This window comes from Rhinichthys klamathensis, unplaced genomic scaffold (genome assembly GCF_029890125.1).
Source record: "Rhinichthys klamathensis goyatoka isolate OS25496 unplaced genomic scaffold, OSU_Roscu_1.1 h1tg000001l_1, whole genome shotgun sequence".
NCBI classification, from domain to species: Eukaryota; Metazoa; Chordata; class Actinopteri; order Cypriniformes; family Leuciscidae; genus Rhinichthys; species Rhinichthys klamathensis.
In genome coordinates, this window is record NW_026606555.1 from 3,210,156 (window position 1) to 3,232,614 (window position 22,459).

The window sequence follows — 22,459 nt, forward strand, 5'->3', positions numbered from 1 at the left end:
TAGCAACTGGCCATGAAAAAAAGAACACTCTTTCAATGTCAGTGTTCCTACACAGCAAAATCCCCAGTGTACATACGTACACTCTCGGTGTACATATAGGTCCAACTACAGGGTGTTAAAAATGAACACTGAAGCAGTGTTGAAGTTAATGAGATAATTAAGTGATTAATTAAGTGATGATTGGCCATTAGTGGTGAGACCTAATGTTAATAAGCAGAATCATTGAAGGAAAGAGAAACAACAAGAACAGAAAAAAAGAGAAACACAAGAACTTCTGACTTCGAGCCATTACACATTATTGTTCTTATTATTACCAGTTTATTTCTGTCATACATCTACATACATTCTTATTTATATTGAACAGAAGTTTAGATGGTAATGTTTTATTGAATGTTTCGTTTCATGTCACCATTATGGCGATCAGTGTTTGCTTTAGTTGGGCTCTTGACCCTTTGCTTTTTAACATTAGTTTTTCTCTGGCTGCTTCAATTCTGTGTTTATAAAGCACATGTGTTACTGCACAGAGAAACCATGACATGGGTTGTGTTTCCCAAAAGCATTGTAAGCCTAATTTGAATGTACAGACCTTTTGTTGCAAACGTTCTACGATCAAGTTAGGCTTAAAATGCTATTGGGAAACACATCCCAGGTCATGATGGTTATGTTTAAATGATGAAATTACAATCCTGTAGTGTCCTGGTTCACTCAACCAGCATTATAAACTGATTATACAAAGGTTCTATTCATTACAGTAGCTAATTCCAGCAGTGCTTTAATAATCTGAAGGTTTTAAAATCCCACACAGATATCAAGAATCTACATATGAATCTCAACAATGGTGACAATCACACAAAAGATTCATGTTGCAGTGCATGATGGGAGCCACCAATCAAAATGCATCCATGGCTCCCATAATGCATTGCAGTATGAATAAATTATGCAGCTGAATTGTCCTGTAATTTTCATTGTTTTTCCTGTTTGTTTTTATTTTGCTATTGTTTTGTTATGACTTTAATAGCTTGTTTTGTGATGTTCAGAGTTGATCTGTGTGTCACTAGTTTGTTTATTGTCTCCATTGTTGTGATTCATATGCTGATTCTTGATGTTTGTGTGTCTGAACACAAGAGCTTCAGTGCACAAATAATTTTCTAAATTGTTCATATTGCTGTTGGATCTCAAACTGTAGAATCTCAGGGCTACAATCACCAACACTAAAACTCAACATCAATCATATAGTCAAAGATTTAGACTCTGAATGACATCAGTGAATCAGGTCACTACATGACGATAATGTCATCTTCACAACATATTGTTAACAGGTTTTCTCGCGCACTAACAAATGTGCTATATAAACACTATGTTGGAGCAGCCAGAGAAAACATAACAATAAAAAATGAAAAGGGTCAAGAGCCCAACTACAGCAATCACTGACCACCATAATGGTGGCTTGAAATGAAAAATTCCATAAAACATTGCCGTCTAAACTTCTGTTGAATCTCAATAACTTTTATAGATGTATGACAGAAATAAAGTCACACTGGTAATAATAAGTTTAATAATGTGTAAAGGCTCGAAGTCAGTAGTTCTTGTGTTTCTCTTTTTTTCGTTCTTGTTGTTTCTCTTTCCTTCAATGATTCTGCTTATTAACATCGGGTGTCACCACTAATGGCCAATCATCACTTAATTAATCACTTAATTATCTCATTAACTTCAACACTGCTTCAGTGTTCATTTTGAACACCCTGTAGTTGGACCTATATGTACACTGAGAGTGTTAATTTAACACTGGGAATTTTGCTGTGTAGCTTGCCAGGAGCAGCCCATCTCTCTTGCCCCTTTACAAATTGTGGCCTTCATCATTTGATGCCACAAATTTTAAGCTGACAAAGCAGGAGGACTTTATGGAGAAAGTGCTGTTAAATCCCAGAGGTGCCTGTACCTTGTCATTGAACTCCTTTTTGCCATCACAGTACTTTAGCCGAGTGCATCCTCTGCTGCTCACATTGGCATTGATGGTTGGCCACGGTGTTATCTGTTGCTCACATCCAGAAAATAAAATAGCATGTGACTCACAGGCAGGAGTAGTCGTGGCCGAGAGGTTAAGGCGATGGACTCGAAATCCGTTGGGGTCTCCCCGCGCAGGTTCGAACCCTGCCGACTACGTGGTTCCTCGTCACTTTGTCTGTTTGCGACAGGAGCTGTGTACGAGCTGCTTTTTTCTTTAACTTCATATGCAGCACGTATATTAGGAAACCCACATCTCTTTTCAAGCCTGAAGTGAGCACCGTTTCAAAAGGCCCAGATCATCTGTGATTTTGCCCATTCTATTCAGGCAATTGGAGCAATGGCTTTGGCATCCCCGATAACTTCAAGGCCTTCACAGTGTGCAGCTCAAGAGTTGCTGCATTCTATTTTGTGGAGAATCTTGCATATTAGTGTTTTGAAATGTCGGATTTGCTCTCTCTTAGCATAATGAAACTCATTATGTACCAATTACTTGTTTGTCCAAAACACCTTAGAGTTAGCAACTGGCCATGAAAAAAAGAACACTCTTTCAATGTCAGTGTTCCTAGCTTGCCAGGAGCAGCCCATCTCTTTTGTCCCTTTTATAAATTGTGGTCTTCATCATTTGATGCCACAAATTTTAAGCTGACAAAGCAGGAGCACTTTATGGAGAAAGTGCTGTTAAATCCCAGAGGTGCCTGTTCCTTGGAAAGAGCCCGGATAGCTCAGTCGGTAGAGCATCAGACTTTTAATCTGAGGGTCCAGGGTTCAAGTCCCTGTTTGGGCGAAGGTCTGTCAATTTGTTGCAGACCTCCCCTAATCACTTGCTGTCCTCTTACCAGCCTTTGAGGGAGGTGGGCTTCCTCTTCAAGAAAAGATGTGGCGATGTGTTATTTCCCAGCATTTGGTGTTGTTTTGCCTTCTGTAATGCTTGTTTGCTGTCTCAGCAAGCAGTGGTGGGGGACTTTAGAGAAACGAGCTGAAGCTTGCTGTCGACTATGTATGTTCAGTCACTTCTAAGCGGCCGTGTGCAGGCCTGAGAGAGTAGTTTGCTTTCTCTGTATAGTGTTTAGTACTTTGTGTTGTGCCCGCAGCATCCCCAGTCCAAATCCGGATCACGACACTCTTTTCGTGTAGGTGAAGACGTCGTTGAACTCCTTTTTGCCATCACGGTATTTTAGCCGAGTGCATCCTCTGCTGCTCGCTTTTGCATTGATGGTTGGCCCCAGTGTCCTCTGTTGCTCACATCCAGAAAAAAAAATAGCATGTGATCCACAGGCAGGAGTAGTCGTGGCCGAGAGGTTAAGGCGATGGACCTGAAATCCATTGGGGTCTCCCCGCGCAGGTTCGAACCCTGCCGACTACGTGGATCCTTGTCACTTTGTCTGTTTGCGACAGGAATTGTGACATCCAGGAGCTGTGTACAATCTGGATTTTTCTCTTACTTCATATGCAGCACTTAAAAGGTGCAACCCACATCTCTTTTCAAGCTTGAAGTGAGCACCGTTTCAAAAGGCTCAGATCAACGGTGATTTTGGCCATTCTATTCAGGCAATCGGAGCAATGGCTTTGGCATCCCCGATAACTCCAAGGCCTTCACAGTGTTTAGCTCAAGAGTAGCTGCATTCTTTTTTGTGGATAATCTTGCATGTTAGTGTTTTGAAATGTCGGATTTGTTCACTCTTAGCATAGTGAAACAGAAACCTACTCATTATGTACCAATTGCTTGTTTGTCCAAACCACCTTAGAGTTAGCAACCGGCCATGAAAAAAAGAACACTCTTTCAATGTCAATGTTCCTAGATTGCCAGGAGCAGCCTATCTCTTTTGTCCCTTTTTAAATTGTGCACATCTCTTTTCAAGCCTGAAGTGAGCACCGTTTCAAAAGGCCCAGATCATCTGTGATTTTGCCCATTCTATTCAGGCAATCGGAGCAATGGCTTTGGCATCCCCGATAACTTCAAGGCCTTCACAGTGTGCAGCTCAAGAGTTGCTGCATTCTATTTTGTGGAGAATCTTGCATATTAGTGTTTTGAAATGTCGGATTTTCTCTCTCTTAGCATAATGAAACTCATTATGTACCAATTACTTGTTTGTCCAAAACACCTTAGAGTTAGCAACCGGCCATGAAAAAAAGAACACTCTTTCAATGTCAGTGTTCCTAGCTTGCCAGGAGCAGCCCATCTCTCTTGCCCCTTTACAAATAATGGTCTTCATCATTTGATGCCACAAATTTTAAGCTGACAAAGCAGGAGCACTTTATGGAAAAAAAGTGCTGTTAACTCCCAGAGGTGCCTGAACCTTGTCATTGAACTCCTTTTTGCCATCACAGTACTTTAGCCGAGTGCATCCTCTGCTGCTCACATTGGCATTGATGGTTGGCCACGGTGTTCTCTGTTGCTCACATCCAGAAAAGAAAATAGCATGTGACTCACAGGCAGGAGTAGTCGTGGCCGAGAGGTTAAGGCGATGGACTCGAAATCCGTTGGGGTCTCCCCGCGCAGGTTCGAACCCTGCCGACTACGTGGATCCTCGTCACTTTGTCTGTTTGCGACAGGAGCTGTGTACCAGCTGCTTTTTTCTTTAACTTCATATGCAGCACGTATATTAGGAAACCCACATCTCTTTTCAAGCCTGAAGTGAGCACCGTTTCAAAAGGCCCAGATCATCTGTGATTTTGCCCATTCTAATCAGGCAATCGGAGCAATGGCTTTGGCATCCCCGATAACTTCAAGGCCTTCACAGTGTGCAGCTCAAGAGTTGCCGCATTCTATTTGGTGGAGGATCTTGCATATTAGTGTTTTGAAATGTCGGATTTGTTCTCTCTTAGCATAGTGTAACAGAAACCTACTAAATTTATGTACCAATTTATGTACCAATTACTTGTTTGTCCAAACCACCTTAGAGTTAGCAACCGGCCACGAAAAAAAGAACACTCTTTCAATGTCAGTGTTCCTAGCTTGCCAGGAGCAGCCTATCTCTTTTGTCCCTTTATATATTGTGGTCTTCATCATTTGATGCCACACATTTTAAGCTGACAAAGCAGGAACACTTTATGGAGAAAGTGCTGTTAAATCCCAGAGGTGCCTGTACCTTGGTGATAGCTCCGTCGGTAGAGCATCAGTCTTTTAATCTGAGGGTCCAGGGCTTAAGTCTGTCAGTTTGTTGCAGACCTCCCCTAATCACTTGCTGTCCTCTTACTAGCTTTTGAGGGAGGTGGGCTTCCTCTTCAAGAAAAGATGTGGTGATGTGTTATTTCCCAGCATTTGGTGTTGTTTTGCCTTCTGTAATGCTTGGTTGCTGTCTCAGCAAGCAGTGGTGGGGGACTTTAGAGAAACGAGCTGAAGCTTGCTGTCGACTATGTATGTTCAGTCACTTCTAAGCGGTCGTGTGCAGGCCTGAGAGAGTGGTTTTCTTTCTCTGTATAGTGTTTAGTACTTTGTGTTGTGCCTGCAGCATCCCCAGTCCAAATCCGGATCACGACACTCTTTTCGTGTAGGTGAAGACGTCGTTGAACTTCTTTTTGCCATCATAGTATTTTAGCCGAGTGCATCCTCCGCTGCTCGCTTTTGCATTGATGGTTGGCCCCAGTGTCCTCTGTTGCTCACATCCAGAAAAGAAAATAGCATGTGACCCACAGACAGGAGTAGTCGTGGCCAAGAGGTTAAGGCGATGGACTTGAAATCCATTGGGGTCTCCCCGCGCAGGTTCGAACCCTGCAGACTACGTGGATCTTTGTCACTTTGTCTGTTTGCGACAGGAATTGTGACATCCAGGAGCTGTGTACAATCTGGATTTTTCTCTTACTTCATATGCAGCACTTAAAAGGTGCAACCCACATCTCTTTTCAAGCTTGAAGTGAGCACCGTTTCAAAAGGCTCAGATCAACGGTGATTTTGGCCATTCTATTCAGGCAATCGGAGCAATGGCTTTGGCATCCCCGATAACTCCAAGGCCTTCACAGTGTTTAGCTCAAGAGTTGCTGCATTCTATTTTGTGGAGAATCTTGCATATTAGTGTTTTGAAATGTCGGATTTGTTCTCTCTTAGCATAGTGAAACAGAAACCTACTCAATTTATGTACCAATTTATGTACCAATTACTTGTTTGTCCAAACCATCTTAGAGTTAGCAACCGGCCACGAAAAAAAGAACACTATTTCCAATGTCAGTGTTTCTAGCTTGTCAGGAGCAGCCTATCTCTTTTGTCCCTTTATATATTGTGGTCTTCATCGTTTGATGTCACAAATTTTAAGCTGACAAAGCAGGAACACTTTATGGAGAAAGTGCTGTTAAATCCCCGAGGTGCCTGTACCTTGGTAAGAGCCCGGTTAGCTCCGTCGGTAGAGCATCAGACTTTTAATCTGAGGGTCCAGGGCTTAAGTCTGTCAGTTTGTTGCAGACCTCCTCTAATCACTTGCTGTCCTCTTACCAGCCTTTGAGGGAGGTGGGCTTCCTCTTCAAGAAAAGATGTGGCGATGTGTTATTTCCCAGCATTTGGTGTTGTTTTGCCTTCTGTAATGCTTGTTTGCTGTCTCAGCAAGCAGTGGTGGGGGACTTTAGAGAAACGAGCTGAAGCTTGCTGTCGACTATGTATGTTCAGTCACTTCTAAGCAGCCGTGTGCAGGCCTGAGAGAGTGGTTTGCTTTCTCTGTATAGTGTTTAGTACTTTGTGTTGTGCCCGCAGCATCCCCAGTCCAAATCCGGATCACGACACTCTTTTCGTGCAGGTGAAGACGTCGTTGAACTCCTTTTTGCCATCACAGTATTTTAGCCGAGTGCATCCTCTGCTGCTCGCTTTTGCATTGATGGTTGGCCCAAGTGTCCTCTGTTGCTCACATCCAGAAAAAAAAATAGCATGTGACCCACAGGCAGGAGTAGTCGTGGCCGAGAGGTTAAGGCGATGGACTTGAAATCCATTGGGGTCTCCCCGCGCAGGTTCGAACCCTGCCGACTACGTGGATCCTTGTCACTTTGTCTGTTTGCGACAGGAATTGTGACAGGCTCAGATTAATGGTGATTTTGGCCATTCTTTTCAGGCAATCGGAGCAATGGCTTTGGCATCCCCGATAACTTCAAGGCCTTCACAGTGTGTAGCTCAAGAGTTGCTGCATTCTATCTTGTGGAGAATCTTGCATATTAGTGTTTTGAAATGTCGGATTTGTTCTCTCTTAGCATAGTGAAACAGAAACCTACTCAATTTATGTACCAATTTATGTACCAATTACTTGTTTGTCCAAACCATCTTAGAGTTAGCAACCGGCCACGAAAAAAAGAACACTATTTCCAATGTCAGTGTTTCTAGCTTGTCAGGAGCAGCCTATCTCTTTTGTCCCTTTATATATTGTGGTCTTCATCATTTGATGTCACAAATTTTAAGCTGACAAAGCAGGAACACTTTATGGAGAAAGTGCTGTTAAATCCCCGAGGTGCCTGTACCTTGGTAAGAGCCCGGTTAGCTCCGTCGGTAGAGCATCAGACTTTTAATCTGAGGGTCCAGGGCTTAAGTCTGTCAGTTTGTTGCAGACCTCCTCTAATCACTTGCTGTCCTCTTACCAGCCTTTGAGGGAGGTGGGCTTCCTCTTCAAGAAAAGATGTGGCGATGTGTTATTTCCCAGCATTTGGTGTTGTTTTGCCTTCTGTAATGCTTGTTTGCTGTCTCAGCAAGCAGTGGTGGGGGACTTTAGAGAAACGAGCTGAAGCTTGCTGTCGACTATGTATGTTCAGTCACTTCTAAGCAGCCGTGTGCAGGCCTGAGAGAGTGGTTTGCTTTCTCTGTATAGTGTTTAGTACTTTGTGTTGTGCCCGCAGCATCCCCAGTCCAAATCCGGATCACGACACTCTTTTCGTGCAGGTGAAGACGTCGTTGAACTCCTTTTTGCCATCACAGTATTTTAGCCGAGTGCATCCTCTGCTGCTCGCTTTTGCATTGATGGTTGGCCCAAGTGTCCTCTGTTGCTCACATCCAGAAAAAAAAATAGCATGTGACCCACAGGCAGGAGTAGTCGTGGCCGAGAGGTTAAGGCGATGGACTTGAAATCCATTGGGGTCTCCCCGCGCAGGTTCGAACCCTGCCGACTACGTGGATCCTTGTCACTTTGTCTGTTTGCGACAGGAATTGTGACAGGCTCAGATTAATGGTGATTTTGGCCATTCTTTTCAGGCAATCGGAGCAATGGCTTTGGCATCCCCGATAACTTCAAGGCCTTCACAGTGTGTAGCTCAAGAGTTGCTGCATTCTATCTTGTGGAGAATCTTGCATATTAGTGTTTTGAAATGTCGGATTTGTTCACTCTTAGCATAGTGAAACAGAAACCTACTCATTATGTACCAATTGCTTGTTTGTCCAAACCACCTTAGAGTTAGCAACTGGCCATGAAAAAAAGAACACTCTTTCAATGTCAGTGATCCTAGATTGCCAGGAGCAGCCTATCTCTTTTGTCCCTTTATAAATTGTGTACATCTCTTTTCAAGCCTGAAGTGAGCACCGTTTCAAAAGGCCCAGATCATCTGTGATTTTGCCCATTCTATTCAGGCAATCGGAGCAATGGCTTTGGCATCTCCGATAACTTCAAGGCCTTCACAGCTCAAGAGTTGCTGCATTCTATTTTGTGGAGAATCTTGCATATTAGGGTTTTGAAATGTAGGATCTGCTCTCTCTTAGCATAGTGAAACTCATTATGTACCAATTGCTTGTTTGTCCAAACCACCTTAGAGTTAGCAACCGGCCATGAAAAAAAGAACACTCTTTCAATGTCAGTGTTCCTAGCTTGCCAGGAGCAGCCCATCTCTCTTGCCCCTTTACAAATTGTGGTCTTCATCATTTGATGCCACAAATTTTAAGCTGACAAAGCAGGAGCACTTTATGGAGAAAGTGCTGTTAAATCCCAGAGGTGCCAGTACCTTGTCATTGAACTCCTTTTTGCCATCACAGTACTTTAGCCGAGTGCATCCTCTGCTGCTCACATTGGCATTGATGGTTGGCCACGGTGTTCTCTGTTGCTCACATCCAGAAAAGAAAATAGCATGTGACTCACAGGCAGGAGTAGTCGTGGCCGAGAGGTTAAGGCGATGGACTCGAAATCTGTTGGGGTCTCCCCGCGCAGGTTCGAACCTTATCGACTACGTGGATCCTCGTCACTTTGTCTGTTTGCGACAGGAGCTGTGTACGAGCTGCTTTTTTCTTTAACTTCATATGCAGCACGTATATTAGGAAACCCACATCTCTTTTCAAGCCCGAAGTGAGCACCGTTTCAAAAGGCCCAGATCATCTGTGATTTTGCCATTCTATTCAGGCAATTGGAGCAATGGCTTTGGCATCCCCGATAACTTCAAGGCCTTCACAGTGTGCAGCTCAAGAGTTGCTGCATTCTATTTTGTGGAGAATCTGGCGTATTAGTCTTTTGAAATGTCGGATTTGTTCTCTCTTAGCATAGTGAAACAGAAACCTACTCATTATGTACTGAAGGGTTGGTCAAAATCCCTTGCCTCTTCAAATACATCTATAATCATATATCCTTTTGAATGCTTATATACTTTCTTTATAAAAATCAATAATCAAATATATTCATTATCACATAATAATTTGTATATTCTTTGTGCTTGTGAAATTATATTTTCTTAAATTCATGTGATGTAAGTAACCAGTTTCTTTTAGGTGCATTCAAATCTTACTTTGAGATTGCACGTAGTACACGAAGGCCAAGTAACCCTCAAGGCCATTTGTCTCTTTCTCTGGGATCAGTAGAAAGGTTAGAGGGTCTTAAAGGCAGCGTGGACACATATGATCCTTCGCTGGACAGATGGTCAAGCTATATTGAGCGTTACTATCAAACTTTAATTGTTGTATTAAAATGTATTCTTTCCAGTATATTTCCTTCCTTGGGAGTAAATGCCAGTTATCTGTTTTTCTCCCAAACGAGTGAATGTTTTAGCATTATGTTTTGGTATACTTAACTGATAATAAGGAGCTCAGACTCTCTTCAGCCTTGATGGGAGCTGTTATTTGCTAGTGTCTGTTATTTGTGTGTGTGTGCGTATGACATTCTATGTAGGTTCTGGACGTTCGGACCAGACACCCCGGCGCCCTTCTCTAACCTGCGAGGCCACCACAGACCTAAATTTAATGAGTGGACGACAACTATCTTTACTAATGGCGATAGGCACCCCTATCTCCTCACATGTGTTAAATTGTTTAGGCTTTCATGTTTCTCAGCCAATGAGAATCATTCAACCTGTAAGCAATGACGTAGCTTAGACCTTGGAAATGGTATAACTGCTGTGATCTTTGTAACTGTAAGCGAGGCGGCCTACGAACTCCTGTGTGAGTCTTGAAGCTGACTTCTGCTGATGAAACTGCAAACTATCCTCAGTAAAACTTTTCTTTAATTTTTTATAATTCTGACTCCGGGTCTTCATTCTTCATATCTGGTTCTGGGTCTTTGACTGTATACCCCTTACAGTTATGGTGGAGGATGCGGGCAGGCAATTATTCTCGGTGACACCCCTGGCAAATCAACAAACAAGGTAGTAAGCTTTTATTAATTGTTAGGGCTGTCTGACTGGAAGAGATTTTGAAGGAGAGCTGGAGAGCTTCCCTCCGATGAGGCGAGTGAAGCTTCACTCCGATGAGGCGAGTGAAGGAGTAAGTTAATTATACTGCTGACAGTATAAGAAGTCGCTGAGAGCGTCGTTAAGGGTAACGGCAGCAGACAGCGCAAGCGAAGCGTGCTCTGTGGGGGCCCCGCTGGGCATTACTGGTGTAGCACCACCCCAGCAGAGTACGTCCCTGGGCTAGAGGTCCAGTGGCACCGTAAACCTGCTCAATCTCTTCCATCTCAGATAGGGGATCCCCGAACTTAGTGAAGTGAATCAGGCAGTTAGGGATACTAACAATAATAGGGTTGTTTGCCAGGGATGCATCAGGAACGATTCCGAGAGAAAAATAAAAATAAGTTGTGACCCAAATTGGCGTGGACCAGTATATGTAACTGTGATTTTGGAGTATACTTTGCAGTTTCATCACGCAGAAGCCAAGCTGTGTTGTTCAAAGATCGCCGCCTCCATTTCTGCAATAACTTCAGGTGAGTATGAACCATGATTAAGATATGGCAGAAACATATAATAACTTGATCAGTTACCTGAACAGTCCTGAAACAAATAGTGAGACAGGAAAGCAAACGCTGTAAGCAGCTGTGCTCTGAAGCCCTCGCTTGAAAAGAAATTTGCAGAAATTATTAAGTAAATGGTTGTCAGGGTTTTGATTCTGATTGGAAATTTAAACAACTTGACTGGCTACAAACAAACAAAGAAACTGAAAAATAAAAATGTTTAGCCTCGTATTGCTTACGATGATTACAAGAAGCAAGTGAAAGAAATTCTGGGTCTGGGATAATTTCCCTCGACAAGCGACTTAAGTTAAACAGACACTTTGTGAAAACAACTTAGAATATTTTGCAGCTTATGAAAATTAATGTTCTGCCAATAATAATGATGAAGATTATGATTGGGCTATTATGATTAAATCAGCCAGTGGTGGACTGTAAAAGAATACAGAGAACTGCTTAATCAGTGGCTCGGTTTGCATTCCTGAATGGGACACACACTGCTTCAAGGGTGTGCATTAAGTTGAAGCCGAGAGTGTTTTAATGGTGGTCATCAGGACCATTTAATACGTAACTGTAAATGCCCACCGAGAAGGTGTTTAAAAATGTGATAAAATGACAACACATTTCTGGTAATAATATTGGTTTGAAAGTAGATCAGTGTTTAAATGACGACAGTGACATTTTTTCGTCTGAGAAATAAGAGATAAACAAGGTCAAAAGATTGAAGTCTTAAAGTGAACCCTTTTGAAGAAAAGATCTATAATAGTAATTTTTATAAGTTGATGTAAAATTAATGACTCCAACAAATGTGAGTTGCAAAATATATCAAAGTAACTAAAAGGATGATTGTGTTGTAATTAAACATTTTAAAAAGATTTTAGATGATATAGAGAGACTAATCTCACAGACGATTTACCATAACTGCAAAAGTATCACAATCAGAGAGTGCTTGCCTCGTCAAACTTAGTGTGAATCCTAATTGGAGATTGATAAACTTCAAGAGAAAACTTAAGTCAAATATTAAACTTTGGTTGAGAACTTGACAATTAAAATTGAGATTGAGAAATGTGAAACGTTATTGAGAACTAGAATAATTATTTTTATGTAAGAACAAATAAGCAGAAGCAGCACTGGATTAACAGTTGCTAAATGCTTATTAAACAAACAGCTTGAAAAGTTGACCATGAAAGAACTAGAAGCTGATGTTTTGCTTTCAAAAGATAAGTTTGTTATTGGCTGTAATGAAACAGTTTGCTTATCTGAATCTGATGTGTGCGGTGGCTGAAACTGCCAGTGCAACAGACTCAATCTGAGTGGAAATTTGTAATGCCTAAATTTCCTGATGTGTGGGCAAAAGACAAATATACACAATATGTTTATTTGAAACCGTATGTCATTTCTGGCAAAGATGCCTTAAGCTGAGATAGAGTAAAAAGATGGTAGATAAAGTTAGACGTTTATGAGAGTGCAGTGTACCAGTCCCTCTCTCATTCAATGTCTCTCTCTCATTCAATGTCAGCTAAAAGCTGTTATCTGAGTCTGTGTCATAAGTGATAATAAGCTATTTATAGTAAAGCACAGTTAAAGAATCATAGACACAGAGATGTTTAAAGAAACAATTGCCAATCAGAGGGAAATTTGTATTTGTAAATGTTTTAAATGTAAAACTGAATGACTTTAAAGAAGTCTTTAAAATAATAATGCAGATCTTAAACGATAGAAGACATATTATTTTATTTTAGGACCAGTAACTTCTTTGTCTCATTTAGTCTCCACCATTCAGGGCCGATGGCTCCGGCTACAGATGAAGTACACTGAATGTACGGTTTTGATCTAAATCCACTGAGTAGCTAGGTTGCTGCTTTCAAGATGGTTAATGCATTTAAGTGATTAAATACTGTTGTTATTAACCTGTCTCCCTGTGTTACAACTATTAGGCAGTCCGAATGGCCCTGGTGACTCTTGATTGTGTCTTTCCTAAGCTCCAGAGAACAACAGATTTTGTTGAAGAAAACGGTCAAACATTCTGTGATGGGAAAAAGCGGTTACCAGTGGGCACGAGTGACCATCTCTATGACGGGTAAGACCTTCTTTGGCCAGACAGGGGGCAACCCAAGGCAGGGGGGTCACGTAAAGTCACTGGGCATCTCCTGAATGGAGGTGTGTTATGTGAGACAGGTATGAGAGTTGAGCAGGAGCTGTGAGGCCAGCAGCGTCCTTATAGCGTTAAGGGGAGATGAAGCTGTGACGAGTCACAGCAGTCTGCCCCATAAAGCAAAGCTCCTCCATAACACTCACCAGAAACCGCATTCATTGTATGGCTTGTTTTTCATTGTGACAAGTGTCTGCAACTATGCCAGGGGGACAACACCCTGATGGAGATTATAGATAAAGGGCTAACAGGAGTGAGCTTTCAGGAGCCAGCTGAGGCCATGAAGTGATTCCCATTAGTTGTTGTGGAGACAGTAATACAACTTTTTGATGTCGGTTGCCTTATGGGCAAGAAAAATTATATTATTGATTTTGAACTACTATATCTATAACATAGTTCTAACTCTTGAAGGTCGTTAGACATGGTGGTGGCTAAAGATGAAGACAGCTTTTGTAGATTTGAGAAAAGTCTGGATAACAAAGGTGAATGGTCAAAGGTCATTGTAATGAATTTAAATTTAGTATAAGTTACAGTTTTAGAAGGCTGTAGAAAATATTATTTATTTATAGTGAGAGAGACTGCTTGAGCGGAGGAAGGGATGGTAACTGTGTCTGTCTTTCCGTTATTTGCCTGCTAAAGAAAGCTTAAACAAAATAATGTTAATGAACCAAAACAACCCAGCTGACCTTGTTAAATTCAAATGAATAATGAACAAGACATGCTTTGAAACTGGTTGGGAGACCATGTAAAATTAGATAGAAGCTACAGGAAAATGGAAAGGTTAAAATCTTATTTAAAATTTAAATCTTTTAGCAATAATATAAAATATATGAATATGTGCACTTAAATAAAGTGCTGTTAAATCACCGGGTTGCCTGTTCCTTGGTAAGAGCCCGGATAGCTCAGGCGGTAGAGCATCAGACTTTTAATCTGAGGGTCCAGGATTCAAGTCCCTGTTTGGGCGAAGGTCTGTCAGTTTGTTGCAGACCTCCTCTAATCACTTGCTGTCCTCTTACCAGCCTTTGAGGGAGGTGGGCTTCCTCTTCAAGAAAAGATGTTGCGATGTGTTATTTCCCAGCATTTGGTGTTGTTTTGCCTTCTGTAATGCTTGGTTGCTGTCTCAGCAAGCAGTGGTGGGGGACTTTAGAGAAACGAGCTGAAGCTTGCTGTCGACTATGTATGTTCAGTCACTTCTAAGCGGTCGTGTGCAGGCCTGAGTGAGTGGTTTGCTTTCTCTGTATAGTGTTTAGTACTTTGTGTTGTGCCCGCAGCATCCCCAGTCCAAATCCGGATCACGACACTCTTTTCGTGTAGGTGAAGACGTCGTTGAACTCCTCTTTGCCATCACAGTATTTTAGCCGAGTGCATCCTCTGCTCTTCGCATTTGCATTGATGGTTGGCCCCAGTGTCCTCTGTTGCTCACATCCAGAAAAGAAAATAGCATGTGAACCACAGGCAGTAGTAGTCGTGGCCGAGAGGTTAAGGCGATGGACTTGTCAGGGTTTTGATTCTGATTGGAAATTTAAACAACTTGACTGGCTACAAACAAACAAAGAAACTGAAAAATAAAAATGTTTAGCCTCGTATTGCTTACGATGATTACAAGAAGCAAGTGTAACCAAGGTTACCAGGGAGTAACAGAAGTTTTTTTTTTTTTATTGTTATTAATATAATGATATAATGATGGGAGAATTACTGAAAACTATTCAAAAGTAGTAACTTTATGAAAGAAAAATATTAATTTCATACTAATGTATATTTTCATTTGGGTAATACTGTGACCAATGGTGATGAGTTTTGAACTTGAGACGAGCCAATGCGAGCGCAGAATCTGGTGCAGCGGAAAAAATTATTTCCGGGGTTTCGCACGAGGTGTATGAGTGAAGTTAGAGGCATTTCTCTCTCTCTCGTGCACGGATAGCTGATGAGCGCGGTGTCACCACACTCCGGGAAGCAAATAAAGAAAATAATCTTCCAGATGAGTTTTGTCGATGGCTATATGTGAGTTGAAAAGACGCATTTTATTTCCTCTTAGTTATGAGTGACGTTGGTATTGTTATGAGAGTGAAACTAACATTCAGTTGGTTAATATAAAAGTGTATGGTGATATACATATACTTAAATAGCATCAGAGTATTGCTAAAGTGTTTATGGAGTGTATTTTTGATTAAAAAGGGTAAAGAGAACGATTTTAATGGGACGTGCTGTACCTGTACCAGTCTGGAATTTTCTGTGAGTTTGACGATCTCCTTGGTAAGTCGAACTGCTTTTAAATTGTTACAAATCAGACTGTTATCGTTGTATAAGACGAAAAGCAAAAGAGTGATTTATCTGTGAGTGATTTATATCTATTAAAAAATTGTTTAATGCTGTATTTGGTTAATAACAGCAAAACTGACAGTAAATTGGTTAATATATTAATCAGTACATTATGTTGAAAGTCAAAAACCTTGCCTTCGTAAGAGAAATATTCTCTATTTGAAAAATGTGATTACAAATGTTCAAGTTATGGGTAAAATGTATGATTAATTTACTGTCATGAGTAAAAATGTTTATTGTATGTTACAATGAAGATATTAATGATACTTTCATGACCTTGTCTGTTAAAGGTCAGGGTTTTTTTTTCTGTTGTTCTGTCTTCCAAATTCGCGGTGTATACTGGATCTGTCCCGGCCTTCTTCTTGTGGTTCTGATGAGGGTTTGGACTGGGTAGCCTCCCTTGAGTTTGTTCTTGGATCTTTCAATTGAGGATATCAAGTATTTGCACTGATTTGAACTGCGACTGGTAGGAAAAAGAATACCTTTCCTCATCTTTTGTTTTTCTCGGATGGACATTTTTTTTCCATTACCAACAGATAAAGGACACTTACATTTTCTACAGATTTTTTTAAGAAACTCTTTTCACAAAGACTGAACATTCTGAATTGAATTGAACAAATATTTGTTGTCCAATTGGATTACATATTATTTATTTGGGGTTTACTTGTTGAAATCCAAAGAGAAAAATGGAGATCTGAAGAAATACATATCCACATTTTATTTTATTTCATTTTATTTGTTCATCAACCAATGTAATTCACCTGTTGTCATTCACTTGAAAATACAGTGGGTGTTCAAACGAGTGTTCACCGTTGTTGTGGCATCCTTCTCAGTAGCGAATCTGATTCTTCTGAAATGCTGGTCCATAGATTGCATTAGGTTAATAGCCAGAGAGTAAGCACTACAAAAAGTTGGTGAGCCAGCCAGGAGATTGATTGCCTAACAACAACAGTGACTTCTCAGTACGACAAAACAAATAGAATTCCTACTGTGAAACAAACTAGCCCAGTGTTAACAGTATGGATATAGTGGAACGAGAAAATGTGAATGTTTCCAATGCTGTCATAGTTGGTGGCATAACACTGAGTGAATCTGACCAAAACTTAGAAGCTTGGCTTGTACGGTATGGCAGCATTAATCGTACTCTGCTTATTGATGACCCAACATCTGAATTTCATCGGCAGGCTATAATAGAGTTTGCACATAGTTCTGCAATGGCAACCCTGAAGCTTCTGTTGCCTTTGAGTATTGTTAGCACTTCAGATTCAGATGTCATATTCACTGTGCGTGCCCTAAGCAGCGTATATACCGCTGTAGTTAAAAATGATTCTACTAAGGGTTATTTGGCAGAATTGAAAGTCATTGCTAATGCTACTGGCAGATCTTTTGAAGAAGTGCTTCAAGAGGAGTTAGTAAAGATGAGATCAGTTGGCTCTACCGCTGAGCAGTTGCCCAGCTGTCATGTTGCAGACTTCCAAACTCGGGGACTCAGCACTTCCAGTTCCTTCAATGGCCGTGGGTCACCCGCCACGTCACATAGGATGGGAGAAAGTAGAGATGGAACTTTCTCACCAAACGTTTCTCCATTGCTGAGTGGTGAATCCCAGAAAACTCAAAACCTGTCCAAGGAGAATGAGAACAACACTGTACCTAATACTGGTGGAAGTAACAATCCTTCAACCACAGGGATGTCACATCCAGTTTTGACTATGGATATGATAGATCCTCCTGTTGTGCAAAGAGTCGTGGTTGAGCATGTTGTGAGGACAAGTGATGTGACAGGCCAGCATATGTCCCTACGTCTCAGATCTTTCTCAGGGAAAATGCCACGTCCACCCAATGAGCCAGACTTCGATACATGGCGAGCAAGTGTGAAATTCCTACTGGATGATCCATCTGTCTCAGACTTGTCTCGTACAAGAAGAATCCTAGACAGTTTGCTTCAACCTGCTGCTGACGTAATCAAACACGTTAGCCCACAATCATCGCCCTCCGTATATTTGGAGTTGCTGGAATCAGTGTATGGATCAGTGGAGGATGGGGAGGAGCTGCTGGCAAAGTTCATGACGATGTTACAGAATCAGGGAGAAAAGCCTTCCAGCTACCTGCATCGATTACAAGTAATGTTAAGTGCAACAGTGAGGAGAGGTGGCATTGCAGAGAAGGAGCGTGACCGCAGTTTGCTGAAGCAGTTCTGTCGTGGGTGTTGGGATCACGACTTAATTGTCAATCTTCAGCTGGAAAGGAGAATGAGTAACCCACCTACCTTCACTGAACTAGTAGTGTCTGTCAGAACGGAGGAAGACAGGAGAGCTTCAAAGGAGGATCGGATGAGGAGTCATTTTGGGATGACTAAACAAGGTGTAGCCCCTTCCAAAGCACGAGCTGCACCTCATCAGTTGTCTGCTCACTCACATGAGGTCGCCAGCGGAGCAGCCCCTGAAATAGACTCCATGAGAAAGCAAATATCAGAAATTCATGCTCAACTTGCCTCCATGCGACCATTGACTCAACAGAAGTGCCAGCCCGCTTGTTCCAAAGTGATGGATGTGACTTCGCTAAAAAAAGAACTGACTGAACTACGAGCCCAGGTTCAAGCTGTGGAATCTGCAGTCTCTCCGAAGGTCCAGAACAGAAGCTCGGAGGCTGAGGAAATTGCTGAACTAACAAGACAGGTTGCAGAATTGAAAGCTCAACTAACCATCTCAGATTCACAGAAGCATCAGCCAGGAAGAACATCTGGGTTCAGGATTCCTTCCACGACTTCACAGTCCAAGCAAACTAGACAAGAAAGTGACTCAGTCAGTAGTAGTGGATTGACCCCAACTAGACCCCGTCCAAACTACTGTTTTCGTTGCGGAGAAGATGATCATATCGCCGTAAACTGTGAAAATGATCCAGATCCTGCCAAAGTAGAAAGCAAACGACATCAGCTGAGGGAGAAACAGGCTCAGTGGGATCTGAAAAACAGAGTTGCATCCCAAAGGTTAAACTCCAATCAGTCTCTGTAGCAGGGCGTACGGAAACTGAGGGAAGACCCACATGCCCTAACAAACCTAGAAAAGCATTTAACAAGTGTCATGAAGTAATTCAGAGAAATCTACCAAGAGGATTGGTTGGAATGAAATGTACTGCCCAGTTGGTTGTTGAAGGAACTCCAGTGAATTGTTTGATAGACACAGGTTCCCAAGTAACCACCATTCCGCTTTCCTTTTACCAAAATCATCTGTCGAAACATCATATGAAGTCACTTGAGTCTTTACTTGTAGAGGGAGCAAATGGTCAGTCAGTCCCTTACTTGGGCTATGTAGAGCTCACTCTGACATTCCCTTCAGAGTTCTTGGGAGTAAAATCAGAAGTTACCACGTTAGCCCTAGATTTGATGCACATGCCCCAGGTCCTAGTGGGAACGAACTCCCTTGATGCTCTTTATGCAAACCATGCTCAAGAAGGTCCAGGAAACCTCAATCCAGCTTTTAATGGATATCGAGCAGTTCTCAAAATTCTTGATGTCGGACATAAACAAATGAGCACTGAAGTTCTGGGATGTGTAACGTTGGAGGGGACTACTCCAAAAGTTGTGTCAGCAGGAAGTGTAGCTGTTCTTGATGGAGTTGTTAATCTGAGTAGCTGTTCTCCTGAGAGCTTGACAACATTAGGGCAGCCAGAAATGTCTTCTATGCCAGGTGGATTATTAGTGGCTAGTGGACTGTACACTTTGCCTGCTAAGCGCTCCTTTACTTTACCTGTAGTGGTGAGAAATGACACCCAGAATGACATAGCTGTTCCACCAAAAGCTGTGATCGCCAAAATGTACACTGTTCACCACGTGATGGAGACGCAGCCAAGACATGATACTTCTCATATGCAAGTGAACTCTGGCAGCTTACCGATAAAATTTGATTTTGGTGATTCCCCTTTACCAGCAGAGTGGAGAACCCCGAATATCAGCGTTACTGAACACAATGCCTGAGGTGTTTTCCTTAAATGACATGGACTATGGACATACGGATAAAGTGAGACATCACATCAAACTCAGTGATGAAACTCCTTTTAAACATCGACCTAGGCCCATTCACCCACAGGATGTCGACGCTGTTCGCAAGCACCTGCAAGACTTATTGGCTGCCGGAATTATTAGAGAATCTGAGTCTCCCTTTGCCTCCCCTATTGTGGTGGTGAGGAAGAAGGATAATTCAGTACGCCTTTGTATTGCCTTCAGAAAACTCAACTCCCAGACAATAAAGGACGCCTATGCGCTCCCCAATTTGGAAGAGGTGTTTTCCGTTTTAACCGGCTCAAAGTGGTTCTCCGTTCTGGATCTGAAGTCGGGGTACTACCAAATCGAGATGGAGGAAGCGGATAAACACAAGACAGCCTTCGTGTGCCCGCAAGGATTCTGGGAGTTTAACCGAATGCCGCAAGGGATTACAAATGCCCCCAGTACCTTTCAACGGCTCATGGAGCGCTGTATGGGTGATCTGAATCGAAAAGAGGTAATTGTTTTCATAGACGACCTTATAATTTTTTCAGAATCCCTTGAAGAGCATGAACATCGACTAGTGCAGGTCCTTACCCGTCTGAAGGAATATGGCTTGAAACTCTCGCCTGAAAAATGTAAATTTTTTCAGACTTCAGTGCGATATTTGGGACATATTGTTTCTCAGCACGGTGTAGAAACAGACCCAGTGAAAATTGAGGCCATCAAAACCTGGCCAAGGCCACAAACACTCAAGGAACTGAAATCATTCTTGGGATTCGCCGGGTATTATAGAAGGTTCGTTCAAGACTTTTCTAAAATAGTCAAGCCACTTAACAACCTCACGGCTGGATACCCTCCAATTCGAAAAGGAAGAAAGTGTAAAGACACAAATCGTCATTACTACGATCCAAAGGAAAAGCTGGGAGACAGATGGGATGTGTCTTGTCAGCAGGCATTTGAGACAATAGTGGAGAAATTAACAACTGCTCCAGTTCTGGGATACGCTGACCCTAGATTGCCATATGTATTACATACTGATGCCAGCACCATAGGCTTAGGTGCCGCTTTAGATCAAGAACAAGAAGGCCATTTGAGGGTCCTTGCTTATGCTAGTCGAGGACTAACTAAGAGTGAAGCCAGATATCCTGCTCATAAACTTGAGTTTCTGGCCCTCAAGTGGGCGGTTACCTCAAAGTTCAGCGACTATTTGTACGGGTCTGAGTTTACTGTTGTAACCGACAGTAATCCTTTAACTTATATCCTGACTTCGGCCAAATTGGACTCTACCAGTTATAGATGGCTGTCTGGGTTATCAACCTATAATTTCAAGATCCACTACAGAGCAGGAACCCAAAACCAGGATGCTGATGGGCTGTCCAGGCGTCCAAATGGTCAACTGTTAAATGATCTGGAGTCTCAAAAAGAACAGGAGAGAATTAAACAATTCACTCTGAATCATCTAGCTGAAATCGACGAAAATCTGTCTCTGATCCTTCCAGAAGCAATGAAGGCGGTTTGTGAGAAACATCAGGTTAGCCATGCACAGGATGAGCATCACCCTGTCTTGATGACTTTAGTGGAGTCCTTGACGATGGATGCTGGTGCATTGCCTCAAGAATTCCAGGAAGAATATGAAAATGGCTTACCTGTGATCCCTCACCTCTCTGAGGAAGATTTAGCAGCCCAGCAACGAGCGGATCCAGAGTTGAAGGTGGTGCTTGAGTACTTAGAGTCTGGTGAAAAACCCCTTTCTAGGAAGTCCCAGTCACCTACTATGGCAATGTGGATGAGAGAGTGGAATAAGCTTGAAGTTAAGAATGGAGTGTTGTATCGGAAAAGAATGGATCAAGGTAGAGCGTTGAGCCAACTAGTGTTACCCAAGGATTTTCGAGAGATGGTACTCACCAGTTTACATGATGACATGGGCCATCTAGGGCTCGAGCGAACTCTTGACCTCCTTCGCTACCGGTTCTTTTGGCCTAAAATGGCTGATGCTGTGGCGAGAAAAATCAAAACCTGTGAGCGTTGTATTCGGAGGAAATCTCCACCACAAAGAGCAGCACCTTTAGTGAACATACAGACCAGCAGGCCAATGGAGCTGGTCTGTATGGACTTCTTGTCGGTAGAACCAGACAGTAGCAACGCAAAGGATATATTGGTCATCATTACTGACCATTTTACAAAGTATGCCATTGCGATTCCTACTAAAGATCAGAAGGCTCGGACTGTGGCCAAATGTCTCTGGGATCAATTCTTACTGCACTATGGCTTTCCTGAAAAATTGCATAGGGATCAGGGCCCAGATTTTGAGTCCCGGACCATTCAAGAGCTGTGCAAAGTTGCGGGTATCCGTAAAGTAAGGACGACCCCCTATCATCGAAAGGGGAACCCAGTGGAGCGGTTCAACAGGACCTTGCTGCAAATGTTGGGAACCTTGGAGAATGACAAGAAGGCCCACTGGAAGGAATTTGTTAAACCGCTTGTGCATGCATACAACTGCACAAAAAATGATGTTACGGGGTACTCGCCTTACGAAATGATGTTCGGACGCCAGCCTCGATTGCCCGTGGATCTTGCTTTTGGACTTCCAGTCAATGACTCATTCCAGTCTCACTCACAGTATGTAAAATCTCTGAAGGAACGGTTGGAGGAGAGTTACCAGCTCGCAACTCGCAATGCCATGAAGGTAGCAGAGAGAAACAAAAGGAGATTTGATAGGAATGTAGTTGCCTCCGTTCTGGATATAGGTGATCGAGTCCTAGTAAGGAATGTCCGGCTAAGAGTAAAACAAAAAATAGCGGACAAATGGGAACCTGCCATCTATGTTGTGTTAAAGAAAAGCAGTGGTATTCCTGTGTATACAGTTCGCCCAGAAGGAAAAGAAAGTCCAGTCCGTAC

General features: G+C 42.3%; 8 non-coding genes across 8 annotated transcripts; all 8 read left to right on the forward strand.

Annotated features, from left to right (window-relative positions):
• The first annotated feature begins 2,081 nt into the window (after positions 1-2,081).
• Positions 2,082-2,163, forward strand: trnas-cga (transfer RNA serine (anticodon CGA)). The gene has a single exon. It is a non-coding gene; the product is annotated as a tRNA-Ser (tRNA).
• Positions 2,164-2,718: 555 nt separating this feature from the next.
• On the forward strand, positions 2,719-2,791 carry trnak-uuu (transfer RNA lysine (anticodon UUU)). The gene has a single exon. It is a non-coding gene; the product is annotated as a tRNA-Lys (tRNA).
• Positions 2,792-3,288: 497 nt separating this feature from the next.
• trnas-uga (transfer RNA serine (anticodon UGA)) lies at positions 3,289-3,370 on the forward strand. The gene has a single exon. It is a non-coding gene; the product is annotated as a tRNA-Ser (tRNA).
• Positions 3,371-4,446: 1,076 nt separating this feature from the next.
• Positions 4,447-4,528, forward strand: trnas-cga (transfer RNA serine (anticodon CGA)). Its single transcript has one exon. It is a non-coding gene; the product is annotated as a tRNA-Ser (tRNA).
• A 1,121-nt stretch (positions 4,529-5,649) lies between these two features.
• Positions 5,650-5,731, forward strand: trnas-uga (transfer RNA serine (anticodon UGA)). Its single transcript has one exon. It is a non-coding gene; the product is annotated as a tRNA-Ser (tRNA).
• Positions 5,732-6,878: 1,147 nt separating this feature from the next.
• trnas-uga (transfer RNA serine (anticodon UGA)) lies at positions 6,879-6,960 on the forward strand. Its single transcript has one exon. It is a non-coding gene; the product is annotated as a tRNA-Ser (tRNA).
• A 1,042-nt stretch (positions 6,961-8,002) lies between these two features.
• On the forward strand, positions 8,003-8,084 carry trnas-uga (transfer RNA serine (anticodon UGA)). Its single transcript has one exon. It is a non-coding gene; the product is annotated as a tRNA-Ser (tRNA).
• A 962-nt stretch (positions 8,085-9,046) lies between these two features.
• On the forward strand, positions 9,047-9,128 carry trnas-cga (transfer RNA serine (anticodon CGA)). Its single transcript has one exon. It is a non-coding gene; the product is annotated as a tRNA-Ser (tRNA).
• The last annotated feature ends 13,331 nt before the right edge of the window (positions 9,129-22,459 follow it).